Below are 23582 nucleotides of genomic sequence, written 5' to 3' on the forward strand. Positions count from 1 at the left end.
GTTACCCGTTTAATAAACGGGTCGGGTTCGTGTTTGCCACAGCCAACCTGTTTAATAAACGGGTCGGGTTCGGGTTGAGGTATGCTGACCCGCCAACCCGACCCGATTGCCACCCTTAGTTCCAACTACCATTTGCCAAACAAAGCCTTAATCCCAATCTGATAGCAAGTTGGTACATGTAGCCAAACTCGTCCTCGGCAACTCCTTGAGGAGTGCCCTCATCGGGAAATTGTGATTAATCAGGATTTAAATCGGTAACCTCAGCATGCAACATCTTTCGCCAAATCGTGATTAATCGGCAAAAGGACGTGCATGAGTAAATAATTATATTCAGCTAAATTTTAAACCATGTGAATAAATAAAAGCTCATCAATTTATTAAATAATTTTAAATTGATTGAATGTGTTATATTAAGATTACCTTATAAAAAATCGAATATGCATGGAATATTTTCAATGTTCTACATTTTTTATTTTTGCTTTTAAAAATTATAATTTCTGATATTCATTAATAGATTATTAATAATTTTGATTTTTAAAACAATTACCTGCCACCACATGTGCTATGTGTGTGTTGGTGATATATCTGTAAAGTTTAGGAACACACAATCTCACAAGAACACACAAGAATACACGATTTTAGAGCGGTTCAGTCTAAATATAACCTACGTCCAATATAGAGTTCTCTCACTCTCTTTGGGTTTCATGCCCCCATAGAAGAGTTTCCTTTCTCTTTTTATAAACAACCTGAAGTGTTACATGTTTTTCAAGTTCTTTCATATACGAGGTGACCCAATTATAATATGACTCATTTTGTTTACATTTATTTGAAGTCTTCTTCTTAAATAATGAGTCATTTTCCTTCTTGGCTTCTGACTCTTTAGGAAGACGAAGACTTTGTTCTTCACAATCCCAGTGAAATCTCTGGAACATGAACAATTTTCAATGTAAGGCATAGTAGGACTCTTCTCAACATATGGGCCTTGTTGATGGGAGCCTTCTTTGTAGTGTGGATCTAGGCTTGGACTTGAATTTGTCTTCACATGCCCCCTCAAGCCAATCTCTCAAAAATTGAGCTTGTCTCGAAAGTATTGAAACTTCGGTCCAACTTTGATATTCAGATCAAATGAATTGAACTTCTAAATCACCCTGAGCAACATTTTCTCTAACAAAATAGTAATCAATTTCTATGTGTTTCGTTCTGGCATGAAACACTGGATTAGTAGTTAAAATAAGTAGCTCTTAAATTATTACACCAAAAGAACTTGAGCTTGATTTGCCTTGAACCCCAGATTTTTTAGTTGTTTAAGCTACAACTTAGAGGTTGCACCAACATTGGCTTTATATTTGGCTTTTGTACTCGATCATGCTACAGTTTGATGTTTAGAAGAACTCCATGATAATAAATTGGATCACAAATAAATTAGATATCCATTATTGGATTTATGATCATCCAGACTACTTGACCAATCTGTATCGGAGAACTCTACAAGCTTGAGATTATATGATTGTGTGATGTGAAACCCATAATTAAGAGTCCCTTTGAGATACCGTAGGATACAAGCTTGAGATTATATGATTGTTTGATGTGAAACCCATAATTAAGAGTCCCTTTGAGATACCGTAGGATTAGGGGTGGCAATTTCTGACACGACCCGCCAACCCGACCCGCCAACCCGCCTCTTAGGCGGGTTCAGGTTGGGCTTAAGCCAACCCGTTTAATAAATGGCTCGACCCGCGTAACCCGTTTATTAAACAGGTCGGGTTCGGGTTGGGGGTATGCCAACCCGCCAACCCGGCTGACCCGTTTAATAAACGGGTTAGGCGGGTGGCAAAATTGTTTGAATAACTTTCGGGAGGGCTTCCACCATTTTCCTTTTGGTTCCCTCCAAAAAAAAACCCTTCTTTCTTCTTCCTTTTCCTTTTCCAAGTCCGAGATCAGGTATGAAGGCCTCGTCTCCTCCATTAAACACCCTCGAGTCCAACAACGGCTTGCAGAACAGTATCCCTTCTTCTTTCTTTCTATTCTCACTTTTTTTCATCTTTCTTGCCACAGAGAGGTCCCGGTTAGGGTTTCATCTTCGATACGTCGATTGCCATTTTTGTTTTGCTATGATTCTTTGGTCAATTTTTGCAACTTTTTATTGATGGATAGAAAGGTTTTGAAGAGGCACTATTTCACTGATGTTATGTGCTATATGTTTCCTGATGTTGTCTCTCAGATGAATATGAATGTGAAATTCTGCCTTAGATGTATGGACGTTTTCAGTCGAGCCACAAATGCCTCCGCAAACATGCTCTTGAAGCATCTTCCTCGATTCTCTCTTTTACGCATTGGCGAGTGAGTGGGGAAGGAATCTCTCTCTCTCTCTCTCTCTCTCTCTCTCTCTCTCTCTCTCTCTCTCTCTGTGTGTGTTCCTGCATCAGAACTCAATGCCCCAAAACCTCAGTTGAGTCACTCTATCTCTCTCTGTCTCCCGATCCTCGTCCTCTTCCCCCTCTCATTGGGCTCCCCTTCGTTGGGGCCCCTCCTCATGCCAGCGGAGACCAACCCGACCCCCTGCTCCCATTTTCCTCCCTTGACGTATCACCAGGATCCCTTCGCTCCCTTCGCAAGAGGCCCTACCTGATGCCGAGAATCCCCTCCCGACTCCCAAATCCTTCTCAGCCCGCCAACCCGTCTGCCTGACCCGTCAACCCGCCAACCCGACCCGCCAACCTGCCTACCCGATCTGTCAACCCGCCAACCCGACCCGCCAACCTGACCCGCCAACCTGAAAACCCGTTTACCTGACCCAACCCATTTATTAAATGGGTTGGCGGGTCGTGTCGGGTTACCCGTTTATTAAACGGGTCGGGTTCGTGTTTGCCACAGCCGACCCGTTTAATAAACGGGTCGGGTTCGGGTTGAGATAAGCTGACACGCCAACCCGACCCGATTGCCACCCCTACGTAGGATACATTTTACATGAGTCCAATGATCTCGCGTAGACTCATAAATGAATTGACAAACTTTGTTGACAACAGAAGCAATATCCGGTTGAGTAAATGTTGCATACTGAAGGACCCCCATAATACTTATGTACTTGATAGGATTATCAAAAAGTTCTTCAGCAAATTTGGACAACTAGATGTTTGGAGTTGTAGGTGTAACTACACTTTTACAGTATATCATGTTTGTTCTCAGTAATGCGTCTTGAATCACTTCAACTCCCAGAAAATAGTGTAGAGTTTTCAAGTTTTTTATTAAAAATTCTTGACCAAACTAGGTTGGACTGAAACCCATTTCCAAGTCCAATATCTAAGATCCAAATTCAATTTTAAAGTTCAAGATCCAAAGTCCAAAGTTTAATTGACAAGCCCAAGATTCAAGACCTTTGAGGGCCTTGCCCATTAAGGCAACACCTCAATATATAAAGCATAGTGGAGTTTTAACACTCTTCAATGTGCGACTAAACTTGTAAGAATAAATGAACCCTCACTAACTTAGGTAAATATAGGATAATCTATAAAAAAAACCTTGATAGTTAGTTTTGAGCCAAAACCCTAACACTATGCACACCCATGGGTTTCAAACTTGTGATATCCGATCTACTTGGTGACATTCATGAGCTGCTTTTACTAGATTAGTGGAGCCCTCGTGGGCAAGACCCATTTAATTGATAATGTAAAAAAGGAAAGAGAGAGTAGTGGGGGCTGGGGACGGCTGCAATTTGAGTTAAATCACAATATCACCACAACCTTATTTTATATAATTATATTTAGATTTTCCTTCCCCATGCCCCCACACAATTTTTCAGAGCTCTTCTTTCTTCACAAGAAAGTTTAGATCCAGAAAAGTATTTGAAAACAAGGATCAAAAGATTGACTGCAACAAGAGGACACTTGCAAATGGTTTTGCCACAGTAATCAAATCAAATTTTCTATGCATCAGCATCATTGGCATCCTCTGCTTTCGGAGAGGGTGGTGTATGTTCGCCCCCGATGATTTACTGAATCCCACGTCTGTGTTCGGGGCTTTGAATGAGCACCACGTATACAAACACATGGGGCTCGTATTCCCGTGTATGTTGACATAACTTTGCATCGGACTCTGGTATTGTTGCAAAGACTTAAGTACCCTTTCTTGCTATTCTTTCCATAAAGTGATGGTTTGAGAAAATAACAAAAATGCCCTTCATTCAAAAAAGAAAAAACAAACAGTTCAAAAAAAGGACAAACATGTCCTCCATCCAGAAACTCGAGGATGATGTTGACTCTTCAAAGTCTTCTTCTTTTTCTGTTCAAAAAAAGGACAAACATGTCTTCTTCTTCTTTCTCCGTAAAACACTATAAAACCCTATCTCTCTCTCTCTAGAGAAGAAATCAAGGGAAACAAAGAGTTCTTTCTGGAGAAGGCCATGAACATCAACCCTCTCACTCTCTCTCCCTTCTCTCTCTACTTCTGTGCACATCCAACAGACGATCCTACATTGCTCCATCATCATCTTCTTCTTCTTCCTTCTTCGTAAAACACTGTAAAACCCTCTCTCTCTCTCTAGAGAAGAAATCAAGGGAGGTAAAGGGTTCCTCCTGGAGAAGTCCATGAACACCAACCCTCTCACTCTCTCTCCCTTCTCTCTCTACTTATGTGCCTAATTTAGAGTTTTTGCCCTTACAGGAGGGGGTCCGGGGGTTCATCCCAGTGTGGGTAGCATCATTCAACTAAATGAGTTGTAGATCCTGATTCAGAGTTTTTACCCTTATAGGATAGGGGTCTGGGGGCTCCTCCCAACGTGGGTAGCATCATTCAACTTGAAGAGTTGTGGAGTCTGATTCAAAGTTTTTACCCTTACAGAAAAGGGGGGTCTGAGGGCTCCTCCCAGCGTGGGTAGCATCATTCAACTTGATGAGTTGTGGAGTTTGATTCAAAGTTTTTACTCATTCATATTTTAAGGCATTAGATCTCATTTTTGAACATCCACGCAGTTTGCTTTCATCTGTTCAGTTGCTTTTTAGATTATACTTTGAATTCTGGTGCATTTTAGATCTATCGATTTGTATGTAACCAGAGCTCATTTTAATCTGAATTTTTTACTGCAACTTTATGCATATGTTTTCATGCTCTCCATCAAAAATCAGATCATTCTGAGTTTGTTTGACCCACTTTAAAAATCGAGATTCAAAACCTGTTATTTTGCATCGTCAGGATTTTAGCAGAATCAGGACCAACTTGCGGAAGTGATTTCTCCCTAACCAGAGATGATCTTTCCGATCCGTAAAAAGGGTTGTTTTTTAAATTGAATCTAGTTTGTTCATACTAAATCTCAGTGATTTCTATGGTGTTTTCATACCCGTTTCGGGTAAAAAACCATAACCCTGTCACCCTGTGTCATTTTAATGGCTCAGATTTTGATCTATTTTGTTTAAATTTTATTTTTCTAATGAGAGATCATTTTTCAATTCTGTAAAACGGGTTCTCTTAGTTTATGTGTCTAGTTCATTCATGTAAATTTTCAGAATTTTTCATGGCCAATTACTATTTTATTTTGATTAAATACCAGAACCTTGTATCCAGATTTTATAAATGTTCTGATTTTGGCCCCCATATCATGACTGTTGTAGCACTTCTTCAACAAATCGTTATTTGATTGGCAATATTCTTCAGCAAATTGTTGTTATGATTTTTTTGAGTCTCTAATGAGTTCCTACTATGATTTGTAGTATTTTTGGGTCTCCAACGAGCCTCATAATGATTTATAGTGTTGTCCGGTCTTTTAACTATGATTTATAGTGCTTTGGGGTCTCCAACAAGCCCCACAATGATTTATAGTGTTTTTCGGTCTTTTAACTATGATTTATAGTGTTTTCGGGTCTATAACGAGACCCACAGCGATTTATAGTGTTGTTGGACCTCGCTATAGCGATTTGTAGTGTTTCTCGCTAAACACTACAGCGATTTGTGATACAAATCATTATCCGAATCAGGACCAACTTGTCAGGGCCATATCTCCCTAACCAAAGATCGGATTTCAAATCCGTAAAAAGTGGTGTCTTTGTTATAAAGTCTAGTTTATTCCTGTAATTTTTCAGCAATGTCTATGGTCATTTGATACCCCATTTGGATCTAAAACCAGACCCATATCAGTCTGCCTTATTTGAGTGACATAGGTTTTTATTTCATTTTGTAAGAGTCATATCTCCCCAACGGAAGATCATTTTTTAAATCCGTAAAAAGGGTTTTCTTCTTCTGTGTGTTTAGTTTATATCTGGAAAGTTTTATAACTTTTTATGCTCATTTGATATTTCAAACCTGTTAAAAATCAAGACACATAGAGGAAGTTTCAAACTTTTTAAGTTTTATAACATGTCTCAGTTTTTAACAGGTTTGAAATATCAAATGAGCATAAAAAGTTATAAAACTTTCCAGATATAAACTAAACACACAGAGGAAGAAAACCCTTTTTACGGATTTAAAAAATGATCTTTCGTTGGGGAGATATGACTCTTACAAAATGGAATAAAAACCTATGTCACTCAAATAAGGCAGACTGATATGGGTATGGTTTTAGATCCAAATGGGGTATCAAATGACCATAGACATTGCTGAAAAATTACAGGAATAAACTAGACTTTATAACAAAGACACCACTTTTTACGGATTTGAAATCCGATCTTTGGTTAGGGAGATATGGCCCTGACAAGTTGGTCCTGATTCGGATAATGATTTGTATCACAAATCGCTGTAGTGTTTAGCGAGAAACACTACAAATCGCTATAGCGAGGTCCAACAACACTATAAATCGCTGTGGGTCTCGTTATAGACCCGAAAACACTATAAATCATAGTTAAAAGACCGAAAAACACTACAAATCGTTGTGGGGCTCGTTGGAGACCCCAAAGCACTATAAATTATAGTTAAAAGACCGGACAACACTATAAATCATCATGAGGCTCGTTGGAGACCCAAAAATACTACAAATCATAGTAGGAACTCATTAGAGACTCAAAAAAATCATAACAACAATTTGCTGAAGAATATTGCCAATCAAATAACGATTTGTTGAAGAAGTGCTACAACAGTCATGATATGGGGGCCAAAATCAGAACATTTATAAAATCTGGATACAAGGTTCTGGTATTTAATCAAAATAAAATAGTAATTGGCCATGAAAAATTCTGAAAATTTACATGAATGAACTAGACACATAAACTAAGAGAACCCGTTTTACAGAATTGAAAAATGATCTCCCATTAGAAAAATAAAATTTAAACAAAATAGATCAAAATCTGAGCCATTAAAATGACACAGGGTGACAGGGTTATGGTTTTTTACCCGAAACGGGTATGAAAACACCATAGAAATCACTGAGATTTGGTATGAACAAACTAGATTCAATTTAAAAAACAACCCTTTTTACGGATCGGAAAGATCATCTCTGGTTAGGGAGAAATCACTTCCGCAAGTTGGTCCTGATTCTGCTAAAATCCTGACGGTGCAAAATAACAGGTTTTGAATCTCGATTTTTAAAGTGGGTCAAACAAACTCAGAATGATCTGATTTTTGGTGGAGAGCATGAAGACATATGCATAAAGTTGCAGTAAAAAATTCAGATTAAAATGAGCTCTGGTTACATACAAATCGATAGATCTAAAATGCACCAGAATTCAAAGTATAATCTAGAAAGCAACTGAACATGATGAAAACAAACTGCACATGCGTGGATGTTCAAAAATGAGATCTAATGCCTTAAAATATGAATGGGTAAAAACTTTGAATCAGACTCCACAACTCTTTAAGTTGAATGATGCTACCCACGCTGGGAGGAGCCCCCAAACCCCCCTCCTGTAAGGGCAAAAACTCTAAATCAGGTTCCACAACTCATCAAGTTGAACGATGCTACAGTTAGTGTGCAGGTCAGTCGGTGTTTGATGGAGAAATGTTGGATCGTTTGTTGGATGTGCACAGAAGTAGAGATAGAAGGGAGAAAGAGTGAGATGAGGTTTTACCCCTCTCTTGTAAGGGTAAAAACTCTGAATCAGGATCTACAACTCATTTAGTTGAATGATGATACCCACGCTGGGAGTAGCCCCCAAACCCTCCTCCTGTAAGGGTAAAAACTCTGAATCAGGCTCCACAAGAGTCAATGTAGAAGTCAGTCGGTGCTTGATGGAGCAATGTATGATCTTCTAATGGATGTGCATAGAAGCAGAAATAGAAGGGAGAGAGAGAGTGAGAGGGTTGATGTTCATGGCCTCCTCCAGGGTAGATTTCTTTCTCGGATAATCCTGCAGTGCAGAGACTGGGTCTTAAATAATCATCTTCGGGGCACTTAAGTCTTTACAACCACTCCTTTTCAAGAACCGTCATTTTTTTTTGCACCAATGGAAGAGAGGGTACTTAAGTCTTTGCAATCGCATCAAACTCCAACGCTAATTAATGCTGACAAACATGGGGATACGAGACGCACATGCTTACATACGTGGTGCTCTTTGGGACCCCCGATCATGAGATGTAGCTAACTGCCCTGTTCGGGGGGGGGGGGGGAATAGGGATGGCAGTGGGGCGGGGCGGGGCGGGGGACAAGGTTTCCACCCCCGCCCCGCCTCAAAATTTTATCCTCCACCCCCGCCCCGCCTCCGCGGCGGGGATGGATTTTATCCTCCACCCCCGCCTTCATCCCCGTTTCATGTCCTCCACCCCTGCCCCGTCCCCGTCCCCGCCCCCGCCCCGTCCCCGTCCCGACCCCGCCCCCGTCCCCGACCCCGCGGGATGAGCGTGCTCGTCACCGGCGCCGCTGGCTTTGTCGGCACCCACGTCTCGCTCGCCCTCCGGAAGCGCGGTGACGGTGTCGTCGGCCTCGACAACTTCAACGACTACTACGACCCCTCGCTCAAGAAGGCCCGCCGTCGAATCCTCGGCGACCACGGCGTCTTCGTCATCGCCGGCGACATCAACGACGCCCGGCTCCTGGCCAAGCTCTTCGACCTCGTCGCCTTCACCCACGTGATGCACCTCGCCGCCCAGGCCGGAGTCCGGTACGCTATCGAGAACCCGGCGTCCTACGTGCACAGTAACGTCGCCCGGCTCCAGGGTTAGGAAATTAGGGAAGGGAGTTAGGGTTAGTAAACAGTTCATCTGAGTTGGGGGCGGGGATGGGGCGGGGTCGGGACGGGGATGGGGCGGGGCGGGGCGGGGCGGGGGAACGTGCCAGTCCATCCCCGCCTCCACCCCCGGACGGGGATGGATTTTAACCTTCATCCCCGCCTCCATCCCCGTTTCATACCCTTCATCCCCGGTCCAAACGGGGCGAGGCGGGGCCCCGCTTTCCCCCGGTCCACTGCCATCCCTAGGGGGGAACATATAACCTGCTTTGCTGCTTTCGTCCCAATGGGGAGTTCTTCATAAAGAAGTGCTGCCAGGACTAGTTCCACAGTAGCTATGCTAAATGTTATTCATGGGCATCCCCTTCTTCCTGGTCCAAATGGAATGATATCAAAATCCTTGCCTTTGTAATCAATCAAACTGTCAATAAATCTTTCAAATCGGAACTAGTCCGGTGACTCCCACCATTCCGGAATCCCTTCCAATTGCCCAAGCATTGACCAAGATCCTGGTTTTTTCTGGGATATCATAGCCTTCAATCACAACATCTTTCATTGCTTCTCGAGGCAGCAACACAGTGGCCGTCGGGTGCAACCTCAGGATTTCCTTGGCTACTGCCTTTAGATAATGCAGATGGTCTAAATCACTCTCCTGAACTTTTCTTCTTCCTCCACCTGCTACACTTCTTACTTCAGATTGTGCCTTCTTCATCGCTCTTGGATTCATAATGAGCTCTGTCATTCCCAAATCCAAAGTTATGAAGGTTTTCTCAGTTCCAGCGGCAAACATGTCATGCGTCTCATGAGAAGCCTGTCAAGCTTAACTTGTCCGACACTGAAGTGTGCAATGGATGAAAGATTTGTAAATCTTTTAGAGATAACTTTTTTTATTTATTTCATATAGAACTGCACCCAAAATCAGATACCTGGTTGAGCTAGCCTTTTGCTTGTCATACCTACAGTCGTCGTCTTGGGGTGGCTCCCTTGACCCCATCCAGCTTTGCATTGCTGAAGGAGGCACCCACACGTAGACTCGGACCTGGGTAAGGGAAAGATTCTTATCCGGGGCCACGTGGCAACCTCTTGGGTCTAAATCTTCTATCAGAAATAAGGTTTTTTACAAATTGGTCCACGCCTTATAGGAGATTTACAAAATAGTCTCTACCTTATGCCATGCCATTTTGCAAATTGGTCCCCGGCTCTTAGTTAACCCTTGCAAATGGACCAATTTACAAAATGTGAATAAGGTAAGGACTAATTTGCAAAATGTTAATATACTAACAACTATGAGATAATTGTCATTTTTGGTGACCAGTTAACCATGACAGAAGGACAGGTTCGTAATAAGGGTGAGAAAGGCGAGGACTGATTGGAAAAATGGCATAAGGAAAGGACTATTTTGCAAATCGGATATAAGGTGTAACCCTAGAATTAATAACAAAAGTTTAGTCAAGTAAATTCAAAATGGAAATCTTGAAGAGTACAAACTCAATATATCATCCATTGAGGTCTTCTAATAGGTAATAATCATTATTTTTGGGTATAAAATAAGTAATTATCAGCTCTTATACAATCTTATCGCTTAAACTATGATAAATAGCTTCAAAGGGTAGTGTTTCAAGCAATGTTATATGTATCGTTTCGTTATGATACATATATGGTATGATATGTATCATTACTATGAAAAATATCGATACGAGTACATATCATATGTATCATACGATACAAGCCTATATCATATTGTATCGTACGATATAAAGTATATTGTATGATATAGGGTAACACTAAAAAAGGGGTTGAATCATAAGTGTTCATATTTGAGTTTTAAACCTCTTAAGAGCCGACTCTTTTATTTGTTCATAAGCTATTAGAGAGATATCCACACACCCTCTGACTCATGAGAGCGATTTGAGGGTTGATTTGTGCACAAGAAAATGGTTTTTGCGGTTTATTAAAGTAAAAGTGCATTTTCATCATTTTTTTCATTCAAAGAAGTAGGTTAAAGTAAAAAAAAAACTTTATTATGAGTAAAAAAAATTTAAAAAAAATTGGATCCACAAAAATTTAAATTTATATCAAGGTAGAAATCAAGCTTTACACTCCTCAAACAAAGTTGACATCAGATGATCTGGCATAACAATATAACGCTTAAGTAATGAGTGAAAACCATTTGAAAATTGAGTGCAACTATTGCCATAATAATTTTTTATTATTTAATACGAAAGTATGAGTCTTGTGACATGTTCTTAATTGCAAGATATTTAATATTTTGCAGTGTTCTTGTGAGATAGTTGATGTTTGATGATGTCTTGTGCATGTTTGATGATGTCTTATGCAGCTTAGAGAAACATAAATGTTTCATATGTGATTTTATGGTTGTGTTGTATTTTATGCAATTCATCATTGTTTCATGCGTTCTAACTTTTTTTGATTTTTTGTTAGTTTTCTAATTTTTTATAAATTTTTAGAATTTTTTATTAAAAAATTATGATTTTTTACAATATGATACATATCTTATTTTGGGCCCGACCGATACGGATAACTATATGATACTTACAACCTTGGTTTTGAGTGTTTTTCTTAATTTTTATAGCTTAGTAGAAAAGTGTATACCAGATTAGTCATTTTGCATGCCTAAATGTGTTTTTGTAGTGGTCAAAATCAATTGCTCATATTACAGTAAAACTTCGTGAAATAAAATATCAATTTTTCTCATTAAAGTGATCCAATCCAAAGCATGTTCTTTTAGTAAATATCAGCAATGATAAACAAGTTCAAAGGTTTGGATTAAGCTAAAAAACTTGCAATTAAGACATTTAGGGTGTAAAGTTGTTTAGGAATTCCTAATATATATACATATATATATATATATATATATTGAAATGGGTCTATGCTAAACCCATTTGATGCTAAACTGGAGCTAAAGTGTGCTAACTACCCTCGAGCACGGCAAAAAAAATGCATCAAAACTCCTTTTATTGGCACACTAAAAGCCTCGATAAAGGTCTAGGGCGTTTACTGGCGCTTTTAGTGTGCCACTAAAAGTTTTTTTTCAAAAATGCACTCGGCTTTTAGTGGCGCACAAAAAGCGCCAGTGAAGGTCACAAACCTTTTGTGGGACCTTTACTGGCCCTTTTAGTGCACCACTAAAGATTTTTTGGCCCAAAAATTACGTTTTTGACATGTTTTTTGCATTTTTTGCTTACTAACTTTTCATCAACGCACGAGATGGATGGTTATCGTACTGTAACTCCAATTTAACTCCAATGTGGTTTAGCACGGATCCATTAATCTCTCTCTCTCTCTCTCTCTCTCTCTCTCTCTCTCTCTCTCTCTCTCTCTATATATATATATATATATATATATATATATATATATATATAATATGTGTGTATTCATATTATATGCATGAACGCCACTGGCAGCCACCCATCTTGGCATTTTTTGAGATGGCATGGTCTCCATCTCGAGAAATGTTGAGATGGGTGGCTGCCAATGGCTGCAGCGGCGCATGCATCATGCAGTGCCGCTGCACAAAAATTCTCTCTCTCTCTCTCTCTCTCTCTCTCTCTCTCTCTCTCTATATATATATATATATATATATATATATATATATATATATATATATATATATATATATATTTTGCAGGAACACTATCATTGTTACTTAAATTCAACAGTGAATGATAAAAAAAATAACCGGCGTAATTCTGCATATTTTGAACATAATATTATGAAATGGGTAATCAAACATTAGCCTATCAATATTAAGTACACTATCATTGTTACTTAAATTCAACACTCTGCGTACGTGATCTACAGTTATAGTTTAATAGTGGGCAAGCAGAAAGCTATTTACTTAGTAACTGCATTTAAATATTGAAGCCTAAAAGCAGAGGAAGCACATACCAGTAAGATAGCCTTGACGTTCTCTCTGTTTAGAGGAAAATCAGAATCGCCACTGCCCTCAATCGCCAGCTTCTCTTACGATCCTTGTGTTCTCCCTTGCTTCTCTTACGATCAAGGTGTTCATCAATAACTTCATCAAAGAGCCTGCCAAAATCTTTGGTCTTCTTCAACTTATAGTTCAAAACTCAAATATACCAACCCAAATCCAAGGACGCAAAGAAATCTCTAACACTAAAACCACCCAACAAAGATTGATACTCTGGAAACATTCTGTGAAAACCCATGCATATCATACTCCCCCCCCCCCCCCCGCCTTTAGAAAATTTTTTACCTAGTGCAACCCTACAAATCATATTATTTGCTAAATGGGCTAATTTCTTACTAAGATTCACCTGACCTAAAGATATCTCCTCAATAAGATGATTAACCTCTTCCTCCGTGACATAATTAAAGAACTGAACCCTCTTAGCAGTCAACAGTTCAAGTACACAAATCTTTCTAACTTCCCTCCAGTAAGATGCCTATAAGGAGCAAAAGCAATATCAGTGCAATTGTAGAATAGCTCTCTAGCGGCCTTGAGCATTGGTCTGCTAGCAAGAGCCAGGTCATGAGTTTTCAAGACTTCCATGGCCATCTTTGCTGATGAAACAACTATGGTGGAAACCTCTCCTAGTTGGAGATGGATAATTGAACTGTATCTATCAGCGAGCCGGCGAAGAGAGAGATGAGGAATGTTGTCGACGAGACGAAGGTTGCCGATAATTGGTAGCTCCAGTGGTAAGTTTATTTTCCAGCAGCTTTTTTATTTCTGCCAAAACTGCATAGATAGAAATGGAACCAACAAAAGCAAAGTAGCAAGAATAACACTAGAGCCATTGAGTTTGGTACTAGAATTCTTTTGAGGTGAAAACTGCTTCCAGTTGAGCTTCTTTATAAGGTTGAGCTAAGATTCAAATGTACAAAAGTACCCCCAAATATAGGAACAATTTCACATGGTTTGGGCCTTAAAGATTGCGCAACGAGTCATTAGTGTGGCCCAAGAACAAAGCCCAACTCCCAGGTGTTGGGATAAAGTATAAACCACCACGTTGGTGCTGGTTATCCACGATGTGGGTAACGCTCCCCATAAAGTGCTCCTTTCGTTAAACCTGCATAAAATCAGAGGAAACTGTTACTCAACCATTCCCATTTTGTGCTTATAAAAGGGTATCCATGAGCGACCCTTTGGATGTACAAAATACAGAAACATTGAGAAGGGAAGTGGGATCCTGCTCACTGATTGCTAAAGGAGCCTGCGCTTGTTGGAAGACTGCAATTCGGCTGAGGAGCGGAGCTTTCCCTTACTCCAGCCACCACTTTCTCCAGCCGATCTCCAGTCGCCGGCAAGCACTGCCTCAGGTACGCTGTCCTCAATGCTCTGTGTTTTTTGTTTTTACGCAGGGCCACCGCCTTTCTGAGGAAGCAATGCATTTTGCCGGACGAGCAATCCCAACAATGGGTTATGGGTCCACAACACGCTTCCGTTGCGGGGTGTGTTTTTTGATCATCCAGCAATGCAGGTCGCGGTGGGGCGATGCTGCAACTGGTCGCCGACAGTCAGCGACTGTCGCCGTTGGGTGACATGACAAAAAAAAACCCGGCTTACATCCATATTTTTGGGGGGTTTCAGTCGGGAATGGTCGTCACCGGCTGTTTTCCCTTCTTCCTTCATCTCCGTCAGGGCGCTGCAGAGCCCCCGGAGCCATCGCCGGCGACTGTCGAGTCGTCGGACCTCTGCAATTTTGTTGCGTTTTGCCCTCTCCCCACCGTCGAATGCCAGTGACCATTGGGTCACTGACGATGGTGATTGCCGCCTCCTTGTCGCCGGGGTCACCAGCAACCGTCTGATTGCCAGACCGTCGAAGTCGGTGACAACGATCTGCATCTGGGGAGAGAGAACGAAAGAGGCGAAATAAGGTTTCAGAAACCCTATTTCGCATTTTCAATTTTCATTTTTAAACAGTTTTGGGTCGGGTTCATTTTCTGAACCAGACCCGTCCCACCCGAATCTGATCCATAAAGTTGATTTGAATCGGATCCAGGATTCGGGTGGGGGACTAGATCCCTGACCCGTAGGGATTTTGGGTCCGGATCGGTCCGTGATTAGATTCGATCCATATTATCTGACCCGATCCAAGAAATTTTCTTTGGATTGGATCCGATTCTCGGGTAATGGATCCAAAGCTCATTTGACCCTGACCCATTATGAAGATTGGATTCGGGTCGGGTCAAAGAGATCCATTTTGGATCTCTCTCTGGAACCATAACCAATCCGTTAAGAACTTTTGGATCGGATTACGGTTCAGACCTGGATTTGATGACCCGTACCGACCCATGAAGATAAATTGGGTCGGGTCCGGATTCAGATCTTCGGGTCTTAGATCCCAAATCCGAAAACATCCTCTGGATCGGATCTTGGTAAGCCAGACCTGGTTCTTTCAATGACTAATCCAAAGTCTGATTAAAATCGGATTATATGGTTCTGGATCTGTCAGTCTGACAGAATCGGATCCAGATAAACTGTAACTGGGTACGAACCGGTTTAGCCGGTTTGACCTATCTCTGAACTGATCCGGATCTCTCTGGAACCGGTTCTCTGACAACAGAGACTGGTTCAATGCTGCAGAGACTGGTTCAGAGTATTACAGACTCGGTTTGGTACATTCTGAACCGATTCAGAGCTTGATTCAACCAGTTTATACGATTTTAGGACCGGTTTGTGGGTCATTTAACCGATTCATCCAGTTTTTGAACCGGTTTGTGGATCATTTGATCGGTTCATCTAGTTTTAGAACCGGTTCATGGGTCATTATAACCGGTTAATCCAGTTTTTGGACCGGTTCATGGGTTATTTAATCGGTTCATCCAATTTTCGGACCGGTTTGTGGATCATTTGACCGGTTCATTCAACTTTTCAAACCAATTTTGAGGGTCATATGACCGGTCCATTCGATTTACGGACCATTACAAGATATTTTTCATATTGGCATTAAGGATGGTTAGATGACTTAGTGTGTTCACGTCACCAAAGTGACTGCATACATGTATGTCATCAAAGATTTTTCCATGTTATCATACAATTTAAGTCGATATCCACATTTTACTTAGATTCATGAAATGATAAACGACCCAAAGATAGTTTTATCATATTTGGAATTTAAGTAGGATAAAATAAGGTAAATGTGTCGAGATACATCACACATGTGTATCCAAAGGTACCTTGTGTTGATGGTCTAATTTCACAAGAACCTTAGTTTTACCGAATATGGTTGGTAGGCGAAGTGGTTTCGCGTGTCGGAGCTCTTACCAAAGTAGGACTCCGATGACCCCCTTCACTCGCCTGAAAATAAGCATATCAAGGGTCTTTATTCTTTTGCTTTTTTCACTAAAGTTTTAGTCTCGTACGAATGCTTCTTGATACGTGTCTTTTGTCGTGCAGTTTCTAGTTCTGTGATTTTAGATGACTCAAGCTCTATACCTTTTCTTGATGGATCTATCTTTAGTGATTGGAAAGAAACAATTTTTTTTATATTAGGGTATATGGATTTAGATCTGACCCTAAGGATAGATGAACCTGCTGCCCTCACTGATCAAAACACTGTTGATCAAAAGATTGTTTTTGAGAAGTAGGAGCGCTCGAATAGGCTTAGTTTGTTGCTTTTGCAATCTAAAGTAGCTAAGAATATTTGCAGTGCTATCCCACAATGCAGAACAATGAGAGAATTCCTGAATGCCATTGAGGCATAGTTTGTGAGTTCAAACAAGGCCAGAGCCAGTACTTTAATGTCAAAACTTATAACTATGAAATATTCTGGAGAGAGAAATATTCACCAGCACATTTTGAAAATGAGGAACATAGCATCTCAGCTGAATGACATGAAGCTCACCATCTCTGATTCTTTCCTAGTGAATTTAGTTTTAACGTCCTTACCCTTGGAATACAGACCCTTCAAAATCTCTTGCAATACACATAATGATGAATGGACATTTAATGAACTCATGTCCAAGTGTGCAGAGTGCACATATGGCTTCTCATGCATCCAAGGTAGGACCAAGAAAGAATGCATTTAAGAGAAATGCTAGGAAGAAGCCAACTGAGGATAAGTCATCCCAAGACAAGCAATCTGACTCTACTCCCATAAGGTGTTTCTTTTGCAAGAAGAAGGGACACAGGAAGGTAGATTGCATAAAGTACAAGAAGTGGTTGGAAAAGAAAGGTAATTTGTCATTTGTTTCTCATGAATGTAATTTATTACATATTCTTGAAAATAGCTGATGGATTAAATCTTACATGCTTTGGCACCAAAGGTTGGGTCATATCTCTGAAAAGAGAATAAAGAGACTCGTAAATGAAGGGATCTTGAAATCTCTAGATTTTACCGACAATGACCCATGTGTTGATTGCATAAAGGCTAAGCATGCAAACACATATAAAGAGGGTGTCAAACACAGCAGTGATATATTGGAGATAGTCCATATGGATGTATGTGGACCGTTTACCCCCTGTTACACAGGAGAAAAATATTTTGTCACATTTATTGATGACTATTCTCGGTATATGTATCTCTACTTGATCTTTGAAAAATCTGATGTTTTTCAGATGTTTAAAGAATTTAAGAAAGAAGTAGAGAAATAAATCGATAAGGTTATTAAGATAGTCAGGTCTGATAGAGGTGGTGAATATTATGGTAGATTTACTAAGATGGGGTAAAGGGAAGGACCATTAGCGTGATTTCTCAAAGAGGAAGACATTGTGCCTCAATATACCATGCCTGGTAGTGCCTATCAGAATGATGTAGCTGAAAGAAGAAATCGTACGATTAAGGAAATGGTCAGAGCTATGTTGAATTATTCAACACTTTCCATAAAGTTGTGGGGTGAAGCCTTAAGGACTGTTGTGCATATTTTGAATAAGGTTTCTACGAAATCTGTGCCTAAAACTCCTTATGAGTTGTGGTCGGGTAGGAAACCATCACTTTCTTATATGCACATATGGGGATGTCCTGCAGAGACTAAGTTGTATAACCCCCACATTAAAGCCTTTGATTCAAGAACAACCAGTGGATATTTCATTGGTTATCCAGAAAGATCAAAAGGGTACAGGTTTTATTGCCCATCTCACTCACCACAGATTGTTGAAACGGATAAGACAAAATTCCTAGAAGATGGTTTAGTAGGATTAAGTGCACTTCAAAGCCTTGGTTTTGAGGAAGTACAGGATCCAGTTTCATCATCTGTTAAGGAAAACATCGAAAGATACCACATTATTATTCCTAATGATGATGTGGTTGATCATTCGGTTGTTAATGCACAAATACAAAGTAAATCTATTATGGACAATGCAGAAGAGCACGAACAGGATGATCAGGTTCAATCTGAGCTTGAAGAACGACCTGTTTGGAGATCCACAAGGATTAGGAGATCTGCTATACATCTTGATTATGTGGTGTACCTTCAGGAGCCTGGTGATTTCATAGATATGGATGATGACCTGTTGACTTTTATGAAAGTTGTTGAATGAAACAATCTTTGCACTAGATAAAAGCCATGAAAGAAGAGTTAGACTCTATGACTAAAAATCAAGTGTGAAATCTTACCACATTACCTAAAGGAGTAAAACCCGTAGGGTGTAAATGAGTCTTAAAGACCAAAAAGGACTCCAAAAGTAACATAGAGAGACATAAAGCAAGATTGGTTGCTAAAGGATTCACCCAGATGGAAGGCATTGACTATAATGAGACATTTTCTCTTGTCTCAACTAAGGAGTCAATGAGGATAATTTTGGCCCTCGTAGCTCATTATGACTTAGAGCTATATCAGATGGATGTGAAAACAACGTTCCTCAACAGGGATCTGAATGAAGAGGTATACATGAAACAACCTCTTGGTTTCTCTGAAGATGATCGTTTGATTTGCAAGCTTAACAAATCAATATATGGACTTAAATTGGCCTCCCAACAGTGGTATATTAAATTTTTCCAAGTCATTGTGACTTTTGGGTTTACAGAAAATATTATTGATCAATGTATATACCTTAAGGGAAGTGAGAGTAAGTTCATTATATTGATGCTGTATGTGGATGACATCTTACTTGCAACCAACGATATAAAGTTGCTTTCAGAGACAAAACAGTTTCTTGCATCACATTTTGATATGAAAGATATGGGTGGGGCTGCTTATGTTCTTGGCATTGAGATTCGTCAAGACAGAGCAAAAGGTTTTCTAGGCCTCTCCTAGAGATCCTATATAGAAAAAGTATTAAAGCGATATGGGATAGAGAATTGTTCTCCTAGTTCAACACCCATATCAAAAGGTGATAAGTTGAGCCCAAAGGATTGTCCACAAAACGATATTAACAAAGCACAGATGAGTGCTTATCCATATGCATCAGTTGTTGGCAGCTTGCAGTACGCGCAGACATGTTCTCGACCAGATATTTCTTTTGCAGTAGAGGTGCTTGACAGTTTTCAGTCTAACTCAGGTTTACCCCATTGGAAGGCTGCCAAGAAAATCTTACGGTACTTACAAGGGACAAAATACTATATGTTGACGTATCATAAAGTTGATCACCTTAAGGTCATTGGCTACTCAGATGCGGATTTAGGAGGATGCCTTGATAGTAGAAAGTCTACTACTGGGTACGTCTTCTTACTTGCTGGGGGCACGATCTCTTGAAGGAGTGGAAAGCAGACGACCACTGCTGCCCACACCATGGAGGCAGAATTCATAGCATTATACGAGACTACTTCGCAGGCTATATGGTTAAAGAACTTCATATCACAGTTAAAGGTGGTCGATTCCATTGGGAAGCCACTGAAGGTCTATTGTGATAATGAAGTTGCGATGTCCTTTTTGAAGAACAACAAAAGTACTACGTCATGTAAGCATATGAAATTGAAGTATTTTGTTGTTAAAGAAAGGATGCAGAATCATTTAGTGCATATTGTTAATATTGATACCAAAGACATGATTGTTGATCCTCTTATTAAAGGACTAGCACCAGGATTATATTCTGAACATGTAATGAGGATGGGATTGTTAAACTCTTTTTTGACATATGCACATAAATAAAGTAGTTACTTTCAGCTTTTTTATTCTCATTATGGTTGTTGTTAATCTCATAAGGATTAGAGATTCAACTAAGGACCTATAGAATAGAATAAAAAGGTCATTCTATTCATCAAGTTATTCCCATAAGGTTTTCTGGTTAAAGGGTTTATCGTCGGAACAAGTGAGAGAATGTTGGGATAAATTATAAACCACCACGTTGGTGGTGGTTATCCACGATGTGGGTAACGCTCCCCATAAAGTGCTTCTTCCGTTAAACCTACATAAAATCAGAGGAAACAGTTACTCAACTGTTCCCATTTTGTGCTTATAAAAGGGTATCCATGAGTGACCCTTTGAATATACAAAATACAGAAACATTGATAAGGGAAGTGGGATCCTGCTCACCAATTGCTGAAGGAGCCTGTGCTCATTGGAAGGCTACAATCCGGCTGAGGAGCAGAGCTTTCCCTTACTCCAGCCACCACTTGCTCCAGCCGATCTCCAGTCGCCGACAAGTACAACAGCCTGTCAATGATTGCCTCAGGTACGCTGTCCTCAATGCTTTGTGTTTTTTGTTTTTACACAAGGCCACCACCTTTCTGAGGAAGCGATGCATTTTGCCAGATGAGCAATCCCAACACCAGGGTCATTTTATGATGGATAGGCACTCTGGATACAATTTGGCTCCAATCATCCCGAAAACTATAACTGATTTGGCATCCTCACCATCCACAATGTACACAAAGACTGTGAGGTTCTTCTGGGATGAACAATGGACGAACAGTGAAGATTTAAGTGATTTGACAGATCACCTGATCTGCTCTTCAAAAGTCGTCCCCCGTTGGCATACCTTTTTTGCGACGTCATTGATACAAGTTTTTTTAAAGGCAAGCTGGGGTTAGGCAAACCCCCACCAGTTATTATTCAAGGTACACTCGAGTTTGAACCTGCAACGTCCCATCACAAGGACCCCTCCTTTGGTATTGATACAAGTTATTTTGATCAAATCATTTATGAGTCGTAGATGTGATGGGCATTTGGAATACCTGAATCCGACTTGTGTGCAGGTTATTTTATCAATTCAAAAATCAAAGGATGAAAAAACACAAAATCTTTGTGATATGAAAAATCCTGCATGATCAAATGGTCGACTACTGTTCAACCGGCCGTGCTGAATTCATCTATACGATCAGGCTGAGAGTCATCTATCCATATATTTTTTAAGATGGATACTTAAAAACTCAGAAAATGTCAAGATGAATGGTTCTCTGACACGCGACCGCACCCTTGGGCGCTGAATGTGATGCCCACACCTTTGCAGTACAGATTTTTTTCCCACCTACTTTCCAAAACTTGATTTCTTGCCAATATCAGTTTATCTGCGTGAGAGTAACGTTGCGACCAAATGCATACACCTGCTCGACAGGAGCCAGGATGGCACACTTTGAAGTGTGTAGTTGTACATGATGCCCTTCATTTTTGAAACAGGGACCCAAAATCAGATGGAAGGCAGTCAGGTGCAGAGGCACACTCAAAGTGTGCAATGTGATGGCACCTGATCTTGACTTGTTTGACAGTCATCCATCTAGTATAAAGATCAGGTGCGATATGATTGCATAAATATTTGTGCATTAAGCACTTGTTCACCCTTCATTTTGAGGACAGGGCTTGTCAGTTGTGGGGCCCAAAGCCGGATGGAGGGCAATCAGGTGGTTAATGCACAATTTTTGTGCCATGTGATTACACTCAATCCAAACTCATCCATCTCCATAGTTGTCCTGAAAATGATTGATACAAACGCTTGGCACAAAAGGTACATCGACTAAAAGATATGTGATGAAAGTTTGACTAACATGTTTAAAATTGTTTGGAAAATAGGACACGAGGAGACAAATTTTTTAAATAATAAAATTTGTTTTTTGATATTTCAATAAAAATACATTTTTATTAAAATAATATTATAAAATAATGTTTATCCATTTCATTGTGTTTGAGGGTGTCTATTTGTTTCACTAGAAACTGTAACACCCTGATCTGGGACCTCTCAAATCCAGGTTTGTAGGTATTACTTTTCAGAGAGAAGAATTCAAAGTGAGCACAAAAGAACCATGGTATAATTTTTTTTTTCTAAATTCACGACATAGTTTCATAATCACAAGCCTTCCCAAGCTATATCATTCATACATATAAAGAGTTCAATAAAATAAAAACATAAATGAAAGTCTCATCTTGATCTAGCCACCTAAAGACACCTGCTGAAACAGTGGCGACTCCGATTAGTATATGGTCAATCACCCTGAACCTATAGTTGTAATTATTAAAAAGAGAGGTGAGTCTACAACTCAATAAAAAATATTTATAATTAACTGAAGACTTTGACTTACAACTGTATTGGGCTCTAAGCTCCTAGTCTTAGTTTGGTTTTACACTATAGCCCGATGCTCGAAGAAGACACCAATTTTATCGGCAAGGTATGTGAATGGCTTGTGGTGGGACAATCAGATATTGGATACGTGTCAAAAGAAGAGTTGTATATAGAACTAGAGGGGCCATGAGGAGTGCACGAGAACGCTATATGTCTCGTGCAAGCTATAGAGCAGCAATGAGAGTATAGAGCCAAACTGAGTTGGCAAATGCCAAGAGAGAGGTGGCAACCATGGCTATGGAGGTGCAAGTTAAAGAAAGAAGAGTAGAAATAGTATGAGCCATTGTACCCTTTACCTACCTTTGTACATGCTAAGTAAGGTGGTCTTGTACCATCCTGGGTGATGGTAAACCAAGAGAGCTCGTCAAGCACACAAAGAAATACAGAGCCCACGTACAACCCATATTCTCCTTACTACACTCCAGCTATGCCCCCTTATAACCCTATTAGATCCCTCAAGAGAGAATTTGAGTAATGAATGTGATATGTAATAAAAACATAATAGAAGTTCTTTAACTTAACACATATAATATTGTCATACAGGTACTACATTGATATAAAAAAATGCTTGTTAAAGAAAATCTTTGTTATGTTGTGGATTATATAACTTGTTTAGAATAAACATAATTGAGTAAATAATAAATTACTCGTGTAACGTATTACCATGCAATACATTATGACTACTTGTAGAGAAACTTCTTACTTATCAAGAGAGACTCATGCCACAAGGCATGAAGTGGAACAATTGGAGGTCATGCATGGGAGTGGGGAGCGAGGAGGTATATCATTCAAGAGAGCATCCTCTGTATCCTATACAGGTAGCCATACACCATGCAGTTAGGAAAAATAAAATCAAGAAGTTCCAACAATGACTCTAGTAAATGATTCTGTGCAAATGAAAATACAAGAATACCTCCAGAATATACTACAGATCAGATCCTATACGAACTACTACAAACCACGCAGGCACAACAGGGATAACCGTAGACCATCATCTTGGATGTCTTTCCTCGAACATATTATCTCAAAGGATGGAATCATGGTAGATCTGATGAAAGTTGAAGCAATCACTAATT

The 23582-nt window shown here is 40.0% G+C and overlaps 1 pseudogene; it reads right to left on the reverse strand.

Annotated features, from left to right (window-relative positions):
* Positions 1 to 9434: 9434 nt before the first annotated feature.
* Positions 9435 to 14462, reverse strand: LOC149811634 (cytochrome P450 71AP13-like; annotated as a pseudogene).
* Positions 14463 to 23582: the final 9120 nt, after the last annotated feature.

Source organism: Nuphar pumila, chromosome 17 (assembly GCF_984573655.1).
Source record: "Nuphar pumila chromosome 17, dmNupPumi1.hap1.1, whole genome shotgun sequence".
Taxonomy (NCBI): Eukaryota; Viridiplantae; Streptophyta; class Magnoliopsida; order Nymphaeales; family Nymphaeaceae; genus Nuphar; species Nuphar pumila.